The sequence below is a fragment of the Saccopteryx leptura genome, chromosome 5 (assembly GCF_036850995.1).
Source record: "Saccopteryx leptura isolate mSacLep1 chromosome 5, mSacLep1_pri_phased_curated, whole genome shotgun sequence".
Classification (NCBI taxonomy): domain Eukaryota; kingdom Metazoa; phylum Chordata; class Mammalia; order Chiroptera; family Emballonuridae; genus Saccopteryx; species Saccopteryx leptura.
The window spans coordinates 85,380,222-85,396,313 of NC_089507.1; the positions used below are offsets into that span (position 1 = coordinate 85,380,222).

General features: G+C 38.5%; 1 protein-coding gene across 3 annotated transcripts in view; it reads left to right on the forward strand.

Moving 5' to 3' along the window:
* The first annotated feature begins 308 nt into the window (after nt 1-308).
* NFKB1 (nuclear factor kappa B subunit 1) overlaps nt 309-16,092 on the forward strand; it is a 131,241-nt gene continuing 115,457 nt past the window's right edge. For 2 of the 3 annotated variants that reach the window (XM_066384707.1, XM_066384708.1), the window contains exon 1: nt 309-442. The gene's annotated coding sequence lies outside the window, so the exon portion shown is untranslated. The remainder of the gene's footprint in view (nt 443-16,092) is intronic. The other variant, XM_066384709.1, reaches the window with a different exon arrangement.

Genomic DNA, 16,092 nt, shown 5'->3' on the forward strand with positions numbered 1-16,092 from the left:
AGCAAGAGAGAAAGACAGAGAAGTGCACCAGCGAGCCGGGGCAGGAAGAGGAGGTTTCGCCACCGGAGCGCCCGGCGACGCGCTGACAGCTTCCCCTGCCCTTCCGTCCGTCGGGCCTCTCGCCGCCGCCGCCGCCGCCGCCCTCGGCCTGCGCCCCGCCGCCGGCCCCGCTCCGAGGGCCCCGCGCAGCCCAGGCCCGAGCCGCCGCGGCCGGGAAGGCGGCGCCCCGCGCTTCCCTCCGCCCGCGCTGCGACATGGCGCGGCGCTGAGTGGCCCGGCCCGGCGAGATCGCGCGCCGCTCGCTCGGATCCGACCCGACCCGACCCGCACCCGGAGCGGCTCCGCTCCCGCCGCCGCCTCCTGCTTCCCCGGCCCCCAGGCCCGCGTCGCCCCGGAGGGGACCCCGCAGGCGCGGGGAGGCCGACTGCCGACTCGCCCCAGGGTAAGCCACACTCGGGCGAGAGGGGGCCACGCCGGGGACCTGCGGCCGAGTCCCGCCGCCTCCCCGCCCCGCGCCCCGCACCCCGCTCCGACTTCCTCCTTCCCGCGCTAACTGCTGGGCCACACCGTGGCAGGAGGTTGACAGGAGTTGAGAGGCACTTAGATTGGCGACGGGGGGAAAAGGCACATCCGGACTTGGCGCGGGCGGTCGGCCCGAGGGCCGCAGCTGGCAGCTGCCCGGGCCGTCGTTTCCCTTCAAATCCCTCGGGAGGCCGGGCGGGATAGAGACCCCGGGAACTTGCGCAATGTTTTGTTTTTTTAACCCCACCCTCAGCCTCTGCTGGGGGATGCCTTGAGGGCTGAGGCGCGCGTGGGCTCGAAGAAGAAGCGGAAGGTGGTTGGTGCAGTGCTGAACCAGATTTCACCTAAGGGCGTCCCATGAAATGAAAGCAGAAGTGCTGGCAGTCCTCCCAGCTCCCCCGAATTGAACAGGATAGCCTCATTCCTTGTCTCCTGCCTCGGGAGGAAGCCCCAGCCTCACACCTTCCCTTACTCTCACGCACACACCCTGTATAGGTCCTGTACAGTAGTTTTTCAAAATGAGGAGGTCTTGATACTGATCCTGCAGGGCCTGGCATTTAAGAGGGAAAAGAAATTACATACATAGAGTACTTTTTAAACACTCGGATTATGTAAAACACTTGAGCAACGGTACCATGTTAATTGTGCATGACCGCTAAAACAAAAATAATGATTAAAACAAAGCCTAGCCTAAATGCAAGTTTTCTTATGGTCTTTAAAAATACATACCGGTGGACATATTAGCCCTGATTTATTGGTTTATCCTGAAACTTAAATGGGACTTAATGATACAGTATCTGATCATCAAGATTTAAGATGTTTTCATGGACTTGTTAAGTGGGGTTTTTCAGCATTGCAGCTTATTAAATAACTATATTTAACTTAAAGATTTTGTCATAAAGCCCATAATCTGAGAAAATGACTGGTATTACTAAAACACTTAATAGTTCTGGCATACAAATGTTCTACAAACGGGGGATCTTTGGTAAACACTAAAACTTGGAATCAAGATGAACAGTGCTTATTTTTCTAGCAGAACACCTCAATTGAATATTCTTGAGTACTTTAAATTAAATTAATGTTTGTGAAAATGTTAAAAGGGATACTTGATTAACATAAAGCCCTTAGCTGATACAGGTTGTTTTCCTGATTTTAATATTGTGCTTTCTAGAGATGAATTCTTTTACTGTTTGATGCACTGAAGAAATGATGTGATTTAAAGCAAAATATTTTCTTGAGCTTATGAACTTGGGAAGCCAGGAAATAAAAATATATATATTGCTTGTAGCCTTTTACATTTATTATGTAATTAAATTGCTGAGGTGAGAAAAACATATATGATAACTGAAAACATGAAATGTCTTGGAATTATTCATCCATATTGATATACCTGCAACTCCTCAACTTCCTCTGGAGCTTGCTTAGATAAAATGTCTTCCTGGGCCACAGCCTACTGGACAAATGTTAGCACAAAGGAAGACTCATTTTGTGTTGATTTAAAGCTAGCACTGAAATACTGCTTACTGTGAAGAGTAAACCACTTCTAACCTGTTTGAAAGACTTTTTAAAGAAAAATATAATCTAATTAGGTGTTGGTGGAGATTTGAAAGTTCATATTTTTATTTTGAAATTTTGGCTTTATCTTAAATTCTGCAGTTGGCATTCAGACAGTCTGAATAAATGCCCCTATTTTTCAAACCTAGTTAGTAAATACTGGAGTATCTATACAAAAATAGTTGTTCCCCTTTGTAAGCATGCTTTGATCTTTGTACTTCCTTCTTCTACCTCTTAAACGAGATCATCTATGTTGACTGAATTGCAGTTGGTAAAAGCTCAGTGAAGTCCGGAATAGGCAGAACTTCAGATTTAGTGATTATGTCCCTCATATTTCTCATGTCATGTTCCTTGGAACAAATAGAAGCTAGTTTGAGAAACTAGTATTTACTCAGGTTGTTTTGACTTCTGCTTTTAGATTTCCAGATAATGGACGAAGTAAGTTACAGTACTACCTTAACATTCAGGAACTATTCATTATGGTAGATAAGACGTCTAAATAATGAATTGGAGGCTATAGGAATCTGGAGCTGTCATTCAATCAGCAAGACCTTATTTTTTGCCTAATGAATGAGAGGTATTCCCCTGTTTAGAAAAGGTGAAAGTTCTGACTTGGAGGGGAAGTGGTTACTTCATAACCTTCAATTAGTTTGAACTTGGGAGATGAAAAACCAGTAGTTGACATTTTAAAATAATACATTAAAAAATAATATCTGAGTTTCCATGTGGATTTTTAATAGTCAAAGTATTATCTTTTTCTTTTTCAGAACTTAGCAGTAGATATCCTGTTCTGAGCAGGGAGATGATTGTAGTAGAAAGTGTTTCTGGAAATGCAGAGTAGTTAAACCAATAGATTAAATTTTAAGATCATGCCCTTCTATTCTACAGATTGAACATGAGTCACATTAGCAGGGATGAATACATAAGAATCAATGAATACACAAAATTCCTCATTAATTTATCTTAGTAGGAAAGGTGTTTTGTTTTGTTGTTTTGCTTGATTGGTTTTCTGTTTATAATATGAATCATATAAGGTGATGTGACTGTTATATGTTAAAAGAGGAGAAGGAGGAGAAGGAAGGATAGAATTTTAATGCTGAAGGACACTTAAATCTTCTATTTCTACAGGTATGATGAGAGTTCATTGAAAACTGCTTTCTTGGTGACCAGTAAACCACATTGAGTTTACTCTGCTTTCTGGGAATTGATTCTCATTTGTACTCTTGCACTATAAGTACTGAACTCACTATAGTGTTCTTAGAGGTGGACAGATAAATTAGAAGCATATATACCCTTTTGAGTTGAACCTGTCACTCCTTAGGAGACCTTGAGGGTTTCAAGAACTGGAGTCATTGAGCCTCAGAAGAATGTTTGAGTTTGTAGCATAGTCCTGCAAGTTAGTTTGGTCCCTTGACTGTGTGTGTGTGTGTGTGTGTGTGTGTTTAATAAAAAAAAGATTAATAATCAAATCCAGGTAACCAAATCCAGGTAACCAGGTAACTTGGTAGAGTTAATAGTTGGAGTGCATAACCAAGATGTTTATCTTGGTGATAGTTCATTAATGAGTATCCAGTGCCTTTTGTTAGATTTTTTTTAAAGTGGTAGTATTTTTTCATGATGATCAAATTGCTTCATAACTTTGGATTCTGCTGTATTAAGTAAAAAATGTGCTCGTGAGTTCCAATTAATAAGCTTTCTTATTTTCAGATAAAGTGGTAGACCTACCCTTAAAGATCAGATAATCATTTAGAAAAGAAATTATGAAATAAAATCTTATTGTTTCACTATAAATAATTTAAATTATTTTTATTTATTTATTCATTTTAGAAAAGAGAGACAGAGAGAGAGAGATAGAGAGAAGGGGGGAGGAGCAGGAAGCATCAACTCCCATATGTGCCATGACTGGGCAAACCCAGGGTTTTGAACCAGCGACCTCAGCATTCCAGGTCGATGCTTGATCCACTGCACCACCACAGGTCAGGCACTATGAATAATTTAAAGCCAACAGTTTTACACAATGTAATATAAAATTTCTTAAAGATTATAGACTCCTCAAGAGTATAGATTATGGATGAAAATATTTGCTTAATTTAGAGTATTAATCATAAAAATATCATTGTTTTGAATTTTAAAAAGAAATCAATTATTCTTTTCTCATATTTTTATAATAATTATTAGATTTAATTATCAGTAATACAAGTTTTATCTGTCTTAATTGGTTGCTTATTTTGAAATTAGAATAATGAAATGGATACTTTAAATCCCCATTACAAATTGGCTTATTATTTTTCACTTACATTTATTCACCATGAGGCCAAAAATCTTATAACCAACTTTATTGTGATTCGTACATAATTTCAACAGATTTTAATAAATTCGAACTGCCTATAGATTCAGTTTCTTTAAACTGTGAGAAAAATTCTGATTGATGGAGCTTTTAAAGAAGACTGTGAAGATTCTATATGGCTTATTCTTTAATAAAAAAGGAGAGAAAAAGGAACTACCTGAGAGAATCAAAATCCTGTCATTTCAGTTTTAAAAATATCATATCTAATCTATACTGTCAAATATCTGACACTTAACATTGTGCTTGTTGGTACACACTGAGCAATCAGTAACTATTTGTTGAATGAAGAAATGACATGTTTTGCTTGTTTAAAAAAGGGCAACCGTTTTCTTCAAGGAACAAGAATTAGACCATTTTGCCTTGCTTTCTGGGAAGAGAGAAGCCAAAAACTAGTTCTTCCTAGATATTATATTCTTATCTAAAGAACACTTGAAGCTTAATAGACCAAGTAATTTATTTAAAAGTACCCAGTGAGTGCCTTCCAAAAAGGAAGCATTTCATTCTGAAAGAGGAGTTTAAGAACTGGAAAAAAAATGGCTTTTAGTTCTAGAGTTTTAAAAGCATTCATCAAACAAGGTAATAAAGTAATTGAAATGATAAAAGGTGCTTGTATGAATAAAATTTAACTTTGGGGCTGTGCTAAAATTTCTCTGAGCTCCCTTGAAGCTGTAATTTCAATACTAGTATCTTCAAAGAAAGAAACAATGTTACAAGCACTGCTCTGTAATCTAAAGATTGTTAAAGCCCATCTAAATCCATCAAAAAGTAAAAACAAATATGTTATGACATCCAGAATTAAATACTTACCACCTATACAAAATTGGGGGTGGGGGGAGATTTACTAGCTATAAAATTCTGGAACAAGTAGGCAGTCAGCAAGATTTACTACTTCCCACTTGTATACTTTAATGATTTTGTGACACTCTAAAACCTGGGCCTCATCGTGGTAGGGTTTTGTTGGTTATTTCTCAGTTGTAGCATTTTCAGAAAGTTGTCCTTGAAACTTGGAGTATAATAGTTTATTCTGTGTGGACACAGTGTGTGAAATGACATGTACCATCCAGACTAGAAAAGAGCACAGTGCCAACACTCTCAGTCTTGTCACTGTGCTCCCAGAGAGTCAGAATCATTTTATTGAAAACTGCTGACTTCGGTCCACTCTGCTTTGCCGCCCACCTAATTCTTGTTCTGACCCTGTCCTCTCTTCGAATCACAAATATACATTCAAGTTTTAAAAGTTAATTTTTAAAATTGTTTACAAATACATAAATGTATAATCACTTTTGCTGTTGCCAACAAACTGAGGAAGAAACGACATATTTACTTGTTGAACAACTATACTGTAAAGGTGGCATTGTTGAAAAGTACTCTGAAAGTGAACAGCAGCAGTGTTGTTAGTTAAAATAATAAAGTAGTCCAAAATGCTCTGAGTGCAGCTTCCCTGTGAGAAGAGCCAGGGGAGGATAAATTTTGCTGTGCTCCATGACACAATCAGCTCAGCCTACACCTTCTGGGCATGAAGAGAAGTATAGGCAAGAACACCAGGTTATAACATTGTCCTCATCTTTGCCATATTGGTCAGAAATGTCTGGACAATTCATATATCTTATAGTGGAAAATAAAGCTATTGTGTTTTTCTTAGATTTTAGCCTTTTGATATCTGAGGCTCTCTAGCATTTGTGGATGAGATGTATTTTTTGCTAAGTTGAATTTAAAAAATATACTAAACCCGCATAAAGTTAAGCACAACTTTTAATTAACATTTAAGATAGTTTGATTGCTATAATCAATTTTGTCGAAATAGAAGTTATTTTAAAAGTTACTTTTATTATTTATCATGTCATTTGGACTAAACATACTATATTTCAGTGTCAGAGCATATCTATTTTTATTACCTCCAAAAATCAATTCTAACATATATCAAGCATGAAAGTAAAAAATTAAAAGTGATGACAAACTCACAAATCAACCTACTTATTTGTTGGTTGGTTCTGTGACCAAGCCTGCAATTCTTTGAAAATAAATTACTTGTCTTAGAAAATATGCCTTCCAACTCAAGAATTTTATGAAAGGAGGGAATGAACATTTTTTAATGTTTTAACATGAAATTCTGACTCATGTTATATTGATATTGAAGAAATTCTTTTTCAGCCAGTTCTTAATTATAGGTTTATTTTCTAGGATTTAACCAATTATCAGTGTTTGATCATTAAGACTTGATATATAAACCAGTGTCTTTTCCTTTTAAATGGGGGAAAGTGTGGTGGTGGGGGGGAGTCAAAAGAAAAAGAGTTCCTTACAATTTACAGCATCTAGTATAAAAATACAAACACCTTTATAATTTATGTATTTAGAATACAGATGTGAAAGTGTGATTGGCTGTTTATATAGAGTAAATTTAAAGTATAAAAGAATAAAAATGAAAGTAAAGAATATGAATTAAGCTTAATGTATTATAGTTCTATTGATTTCAAGGAAGTTCTTAAGGGAATACACAAAACCATTGATTTATGTAAAATTACAACTAAATATAAAATACCAGGGAAGTAGAAAAGATTACTTTTCAAATGTACTCACACTGCTAATTTAATCCAACCAAGAAGTATGGGAAAATACTTTTTGTTGGAGATGGATTAAAATGAGCCAAAAATATAGCCAGTCTTATACCATATTCATTTAATTCCCTTATTTATTATTTTAATATATAGTAAGGTATATATAAGTTGTGTTATATGTTTGTGTTTCAAACCTATGAGTCTTGAAAAATTTGGTCAAAACAAAGGCTAATGAAGCATAGACAAAAGTTTAAGTGAAAAGTCCTCTATGAAATTAGATCTTGATAGACCCTGGCAAGTTGGCTCAGTGGTAGAGCGTCGACAGAGCATGTGGATGTACAGTGTTCGATTCCGGGTCAGGGCACACAGGAGAAGTGACCATCTGCTTCTCCACCCTTCCCCCTCTCCTTTCTCTCTCTCTCTCTCTTCCTCTCCCACAGCCAAGACTCCATTGGAGCAAATTGGCCCAGGCACTGAGGATGGCTCCATGGCCTCACCTCAGGTGCTAGAATGGCTGTGGTCGCAACAGAGCAACAGCCCCAGATGGGCAGAGCATCGCCCCCTAGTGGGCTTGCCAGGTGAATCCTGGTCCAGTGCATGCAGGAATCTTTCTCTCTGCCTCCCTGCTTCTCACTGAAGAAAACAAAAATTAGATCTTGAGTTTTATTATTGACCTGAATGTGAAAAAGGAAAATAATGTAGACAGTGAGTCAGAATTCCACAGAATAGGGTAAATTCTGTATATCGTGGATGAGAAGATGAGGATCATAATGAAAGAAGTAGAGAGAGACTGCCTTTGAATAGAACTTTTTACAGGCATTTCATTGTGAATTATCCTGCTTTTAGTTAATTGAAAACAATGGTCATTTCCCCCACATTCTGGAAACTGTTTAGAAGTCAGTTGTGATTAAGCAAACCTCATGTACCTGGGAAATTAAAATCAGAATCAGGGTATGTGACACAATTAAGTGTACTTCCTGGCTTTCATGCCATATCATAGTGTTCATTTGAAATAAATTCTTTATGGTTTCTCTCCATATGTTTACCTAATTTCCTGTTTTATACAGTTAACTGAACGTAACAAGCATACCTGAGAGCATTTTAATATTTCCTAACTATTTTAAAGCATTACCTTTTGAGTCATTTACTCTGAAGTTCTTTGTCATGATGAGCCAGGAAAGTATCCTATTTCTCTTAGAAAGCCATTAGAATAGCCAAATAGGAATTAGTCCACATTGTCTGAAGAGATAGTTTAATCTTATGTTGAAATAAATGGATGATTTGTGGGACAGTTGTGCTATTTTTACTCTGTATCTGTTGAACTAAAGGAGTCCAGTCATTCAAGGTAGGCCACAAAAAACAATAATTTTATTTCTGAGACACAAGTATATCTTCAGATAGATGTTCCATCAGTATGCCAGTGTACAATTTATCATCATCCCTGCATGCCGTATTGCTTCCCCAGCACACCAGGGATTGCATTCATCAGCCCACTATGGTCCATTCAGTATTTCCCACACCAGAAATATAGGAACCTATTCTCATGCATACTTGTCTCCTCCATTCAGTCCCCAAGTTCTGTCGACTCACCCACCTCCTCATCATCTCCAGAATCCATTTCTTCCTCACTGAATTCCTAGTTTCACTTTTGCACTGTTTCCTGATACATTATGTCCTGCTTCTCTTCCATCCTTCATTCCCGAATAAGGGTCAACTTTCTAAAGTGCAAGTCTGATCATGTCGCAATCTTTGTGTTTCTGAAATGAATCTTCATTGTCTTCCAAGCTGATTCCTGGCACACCTCACCTCCCACCCTTGTTCCTCACCCATCCCCTGTTTCTCATATTATCCACATCACTTTTCAGTTTCTTATTCACCATATTTTCTCACTTCGAATGCTTCTGTGTATACGTGCTCTGTGAGAGGAGTACCCTTTCTTTCTTAGTCATTGTGCTAACTGCGCAATCTTCAGGCATGGTTCAGGCATCACCATTTCTCTCTCCCTCCTCTATCAATTCTCCCTACCCTACACATAAAGAGTCATGTGCCCCCATTCATGTTCACTTGACTTTTTATGCATTCCAGACACAAAATATCTTCAGGAAATGGACTTTATCTTACTTTTTATTTGCACAGCACCTGGTAAGTTTGCTGAATGAATAAGTAAATAACTAGACAGAAGATCAACAGACTGTGCTATTGATTAAGCTGTGTGGCTCCAGACAATTTAATTGACTTCTCTGGGTCTTATTTTCTCTCTGTAAAAACATAAGAGTTAGACGGAATGGACATCAACCTCTAAAGTAATTTGTTTCTTTGATATGATAGTGTTATTTGGAAGATTTCAGATTTTCTTGACATATTGAGAGAGGTCAATTAAGAAAGATGCATATGAGAAGCTACAAAGACAGTTATTGAGTATCAATAGGATAATATATATATATATATATATATATATATATATGGAATGACTCATTTTTTAAATTGATTTGTCATTTGTGGTCCCAGTCTAGTTTCTTCCTGACATCCAGATGATTCAGGAGTTGCATCTTTTCATTAATTAGTCTCTACTGTGAACTCATATTCATATTTCTCAAAAAGAAATTGAAAACAAACTTAATACAGAAATTGGATACAAAAGTCAGCATTTTAATTCTAAATTAGTTTAAGATCTCACTCATTGTAACTACATCTGGAGGAGGAAGAAATGGAAGTGGTGGTGGTGTGAACTGAATCCTCATCTGTCATTGCAAGAAACAGTTTCTAAAATTGACAAGTTAAGGGAAGAGATGTAAGCATAGTATTTGGAGATATGAAAAGAACACCCAGGAAAACCAAAAAGAGAAAGTTAGGAGTGTTAAAAAGTCAGTTGCTCTGAAAAGCAGGATTGTGGAGGTGAGGAGAGGTGGAGCAGGGGAACCTTTGCTTTTTGTGTATGAGCTCTCTACCTCTGCCTATAGGATTTCTTTTTTAGCCATGAACTTACTTGGATATGTGTTGAGTCCTTTCTATGTGCCAGGTTCTAGGCACTGGAAATCCAGTGCTGAACAAGACAGAAGCATAATTCCATGGAGATTATTATGAAATGTTTTCAATTTATAATTTTTTCTTTTTACATTAACCTTTTTAAAACTGAAGAATCACCAAAAGGAAGTGCACAAATCATAAGAGTACAGCTTTAATGATTTATCTCAAAGGGAACACCCCACAAGCACCCTTTCTGCCCTCTTAGCCAGGGCCACTACCCTTCACTCTCCTGTAAAGGGTTTCATTAATGATGTTTGAATTACATGCATGTTGATTCTATGACTCATGTTTATCTACATATAATGGAGAGTTGACTGAATGAATTACTCAAAGATGCTAATGATTAGCTTTATACCAGTATAAACTTTGCTATGGTGAAAAGCTCTAAAGGTCAGTTCATTTCAGATTCTCCTCACTAAACAAAATACACAGCTCACAAAAATTAGGGGATATTTCAAAATAAATTTGAAGCTACAAAATATCCCCTAATTTTTGTGAGCAGTATATATTAGTAAAAATATCCAATCATATTTTACATCAACTTGTCATTTAAGAGTTTGAGTATTTTGTTTATTGCCAGGCAATCAAAATCACTGACAAAGAAACATGAGAGAAAGAAATAGTCTATAGAAGGAAGTGTACTTTAGACATTGATATCTGCTTGTATTAAAGGGTTTATCTATATTAGTGGTCAGTATGGAAAGGCATTCAAAACTAGATTCAAGGTCTGAAAGTTCCCTGTGTAATGCCTGATTTTCCTTTTTTTGTGCATGCAAGTTATTATTTGTGTGTATGTGTGTGTGTGTGTGTGTGATTGGAAGGTCATCATTGTGGCTGTTTATTCAAGGAAACCCTTTTCTCCCTCCAAGCCAGTTGTCACCATGTCCATAGAACCAGGTATTGCTACTTCACATGGTGAATCCTTTTCTTTTAAAACTTAAAGGATTATTTTTATTGATATTTGGGGATTAATAAAAATGGAAATCCAAACTAAAGTCATGTTCAGATTTAAAGAACTTCATCAATTTCTCTATATTTGATTAAAAGAATATTAATCCTAATTTATAATCCTTGAGGTTTCCTTCCTCCTCGATCTGAAAATACAAATACTCCAAAATGATACTCAAGACAAAAGGCCAAATGTGAAATTAAAATTTGGTCACACTCTACTTTCTTAATTAAGAGTTTGTATTGAAAAATTTTTAGAGCAGCTTGAGGTTCACAGCAAAATTGAGGAGAAAGTTCAGAGATTTCCCGTATATCCCCTGCCCCCATCCATGTATTGCCTCCACCGTTATCAACATTCCCCACGGAGAGGCACATTTCTTTTCTTTTTTTTTTTTTTTTTTTTTTTGTATTTTTCTGAAGCCGGAAATGGGGAGAGACAGTCAGACAGACTCCCGCATGCGCCCGACCGGGAACCACCCGGCACACCCACCAGGGGGCGATGCTCTGCCCCTCCGGGGCGTCGCTCTGCCGCGACTAGAGCCACTCTAGCGCCTGGGGCAGAGGGCAGGGAGCCACCCCCAGCACCCGGGCCATCCCCGCTCCAATGGAGCCCTGGCTGCGGGAGGGGAAGAGAGACAGAGAGGAAGGAGTGTGGGGGGGGTGGAGAAGCAAATGGGCGCTTCTCCTGTGTGCCCTGGCCAGGAATCGAACCCGGGTCCCCCGCACACCAGGCCGATGCTCTACCGCTAAGCCAATCGGCCAGGGCCGAAAGGTACATTTCTTACAGTTGATGAGCCTATCACCCAAAGCCCTTAGTTTACATTATTACTTATTCTTGGTGTTGTGCATTTTGTGGGTTTGGACAGATGTATAATGACATTGCATATATAAGAACTTGACAATACTATGCTTCCATTTGTCCTCTTATCTTTCTATGTCTATTTATTATACATTTTACTAATGCATATATTATAAATGCCCAAATAGAATGGTTTATTTTTTTTAACATAAAGAAAAGCTATATACTCACCTACATATTCATCATCTTTGGTGTTTTTTATTCTTTCATGTAGATCCAAAATTCTATCTAGTATCATTTCATTTCAGCATGAAGAACTTTCTTTAACATGTATTTTAGTAGGCCTGCTAATGACAAATTCTCTTAGCTCTTATTTATTTAAAGGATGTCAATTTCACCATTATTTTTGAAAGATATAGAATTGTACACTGATATTATTTTTTTGTTCAGCATTTTCATTATTGTTTCTGATGAGAAGTTAGCCATCATACTTATCTTAGTTCCTCCTTGTGTCTAAATGCTTTTAGAGTTTTTTCTTTTAGCGTTAGTTTTTAACAGTTTGGCTCTAATGTGACTAAGCAAATGGTTTTATTTGTCTTTATCCAACATGAGGAACTTTGAGATCCTTATGGTTTGAATTTTTCTTCTTTTTTTATTTTTTATTTTTTTACTTTTCTTTTTTTTTTTAAATAAATTTTTATTAATGTTAATGGGATGACATTAATAAATCAGGGTACATATATTCAAAGAAAACATGTCTAGGTTATTTTGTCATTAAATTATGTTGCATACCCCTCGCCCAGAGTCAGAATGTCCTCCGTCACCCTCTATCTAGTTTTCTCTGTGCCCCTCCCCCTCCCCCTAACTCTCTCCCTCCTTCCCTCCTGCGTCCTCCCTCCCCCCACCCCTGGTAACCACCACACTCTTGTCCATGTCTCTTAGTCTCATTTTTATGTTCCACCAATGTATGGAATCATGTAGTTCTTGTTTTTTTCTGATTTATTTATTTCACTCTGTATAATGTTATCAAGATCCCACCATTTTGCTGTAAATGATCTGATGTCATCATTTCTTATGGCTGAGTAGTATTCCATAGTGTATATGTGCCACATCTTCTTTATCCAGTCTTCTATTGAAGGGCTTTTTGGTTGTTTCCATGTCTTGGCCACTGTGAACAGTGCTGCAATGAACATGGGGCTACATGTGTCTTTACGTATCAATGTTTCTGAGGTTTTGGGGTATATACCCAGTAGAGGGATTGCTGGGTCATAAGGTAGTTCTATTTTCAGTTTTTTGAGGAACCACCATACTTTCCTCCATAATGGCTGTACTACTTTACAGTCCCACCAATAGTGGATGAGAGTTCCCTTTTCTCCGCAGCCTCTCCAACATTTGCTATTACCCGTCTTGTTGATAATAGCTAATCTAACAGGGGTGAGGTGGTATCTCATTGTAGTTTGATTTGCATTTCTCTAATAACTAATGAAGCTGAGCATCCTTTCATATATCTGTTGGCCATTTGTATTTCTTCCTGGGAGAAGTGTCTGTTCATGTCCTCTTCCCATTTTTTTATTGGATTGTTTGTTTGTTTGTTGTTGAGTTTTATGAAATCTTTGTAAATTTTGGATATTAGGCCCTTATCTGAGCTGTTGTTTGAAAATAACATTTCCCATTTAGTTGGCTGTCTGTTTATTTTGATATCAGTTTCTCTTGCTGAGCAAAAACTTTTTATTCTGATGTAGTCCCATTCATTTATCTTTGCCTTCACTTCTCTTGCCATTGGAGTCAAGTTCATAAAATGTTCTTTAAAACCCAGGTCCATGAGTTTAGTACCTATGTCTTCTTCTATGTACTTTATTGTTTCAGGTCCTATATTTAGGTCTTTGATCCATTTTGAGTTAATTTTAGTACACGGGGACAAGCTGTAGTCGAGTTTCATTTTTTTTCATGTGGCTTTCCAGTTTTCCCAACACCATTTGTTGAAGAGGCTTTCTTTTCTCCATTGTGTGTTGTTGGCCCCTTTATTTTACTTTTCTGAAGTTGGAAATGGGGATGCAGTCAGACTCCCGCATGCGCCCAACCGGGATCCACCCGGCATGCCCACCAGGGGGCGATGCTCTGCCCATCTGGGGCGTCACTGCCGCAATCAGAGCCATTCTAGCACCTGAGGCAGAGGCCACAGAGCCATCCTCAGCGCCCGGGCAAAATTTGCTCCAATGGAGCCTTGGCTGCGGGAGGGGAAGAGAGAGACAGAGAGGAAGGAGAGGGGGAGGGGTGGAGAAGCAGATGTCCGCTTCTCCTGTGTGCCCTGGCCGGGAATCGATCCCGGGACTCCTGCACGCCAGGCCGACGCTCTACCGCTGAGCCATCCGGCCAGGGCCTATGGTTTGAATTTTTAAAAACCAAACAAAATTTCTGACCATGATTTCTTCAATATTTTTTCTCTTATTTCTCTCTCTTTATAGGATTCTAAATTACAGAACACTTGGTATTGTCTCATAGGCCACTGAAGGGGTCTTTATTCTATCTGACTTTTTTCTCTGTGCTTCAGTTTAAATAGATTTTTTTTTACCATTCTTCAAGTTTATTGATCCTTTATTCTATAATGTTCAATATACAGATAAGTCCATCTAGTGAAATTTCATTTTGGTTAAGAATTTTTTTTTTTTTTTTTCATTTTTCTGAAGCTGGAAACAGGGAGAGACAGTCAGACAGACTCCCGCATGCACCCGACCGGGATCCACCCGGCACGCCCACCAGGGGCGGTGCTCTGCCCCCCAGGGGGTGATGCTCTGCCCATCCTGGGCGCGACCAGAGCCACTCTAGCGCCTGAGGCAGAGGCCACAGAGCCATGCCCAGCGCCTGGGCCATCTCTGCTCCAATGGAGCCTTGGCTGCGGGAGGGGAAGAGAGAGACAGAGAGGAAAGCGCGGCGGAGGGGTGGAGAAGCAAATGGGCGCTTCTCCCATGTGCCCTGGCCGGGAATCGAACCCGGGTCCTCCGCACGCTAGGCCGACGCTCTACCGCTGAGCCAACCGGCCAGGGCGGTTAAGAATTTTTTATTGGATTATTTTCTTTTTTTAAGAGTTAATGTCTCGCCCTGGCTTGATAGCTCACTTGGTTAGAGCGTCGTCCCAAAGTGCAGAGTTTGCCAGTTCAATCCCCAGTCAGGACACATACAGAAACAGATGAAAGTTTCTGTCTCCCCACCCCCTCTCTCTCACGAAAATCAATAAAGAAAAATTTCTTTTCAAAGTTTTAATTTTTCTGATAAGATTTTCTATCTATTTATTCATTGTGTTCATCGTTTCCTTTACACTTTCAAACATATTTTTATTAGCTGCTTTCAGATCATTGGTTGCTATTGCCATCATATGTGTCATTTTTTCTTTCTGAATAATGTTTTCCTACTTCTCTGCATGTTTTGCTATTTTTTGTTGAACATTGTGGATACTCTTTATACAGAGTATAGATTTTTGTTTTCCTTTAAAGAACATTAAGTTTTTTTGTAACAATCAGTTTACTAGTGGATGACCTGGTTTTATTGATATGGGTTAGAGTGGCTCTTATTGTAGGGTATGGCCCTTACTCCCATTTAAGGTCCTTCTGGGATCACAACTGAATGCTCACATAGTTCACTGGTCATTCTTCACCTTGAATGATTAGAACTTCAGTGTCTCTCAGAAGTTTCAGGAGTCAAAAGTAAATTTGGAGCCTACCTCAAGTGTTTCTATTCCCTTATGGTGTTCAGTCCTATGCTGTCTTTTGTCCTCTGCTTCAAGTATTTTATATCATTTAATAGTTGAGTGTGGCAAGGAGGTGAGTTCAGTAATTATTATCTGTCATGATTGAAACCAGAAGTACACATTTTGACAAATATGAAGTTGCAATGTTTTTTGCCATTAATGCAATATTAATTAAGAATGCTTACAAATTTGGAAATACCAAAAAGCTAAACTCTCATGTCTACTCTTACACATTTATATCCACTTAAGATCATGGTGTAAATATATAGATAAAGTTTAACTGCTGTAGAACAGTATGCAGTCAAGTGTAAAAATCACCAAAACACTTAAGTATAATATTCTCATGTAGCCAACAGAGCTATAGGTTACAGGAAAAATGTAGTGTTTCTTGACAGAAGTTGGATTTGGGTAGAGGCTTAAGAAATGGGTAGTGTTTAAGTAGGAAAGATGGGACTTTTAGGATGCAAGGCATACTTTGAACAAATATACAAGAAGGAAATGTTTAAGGTGATTTTGAATAATCAGTTGCCTATAGGAGAGGATTTGGTTAGAATATAATAATAGATGATACTTATAATATGATTTAATATAATAA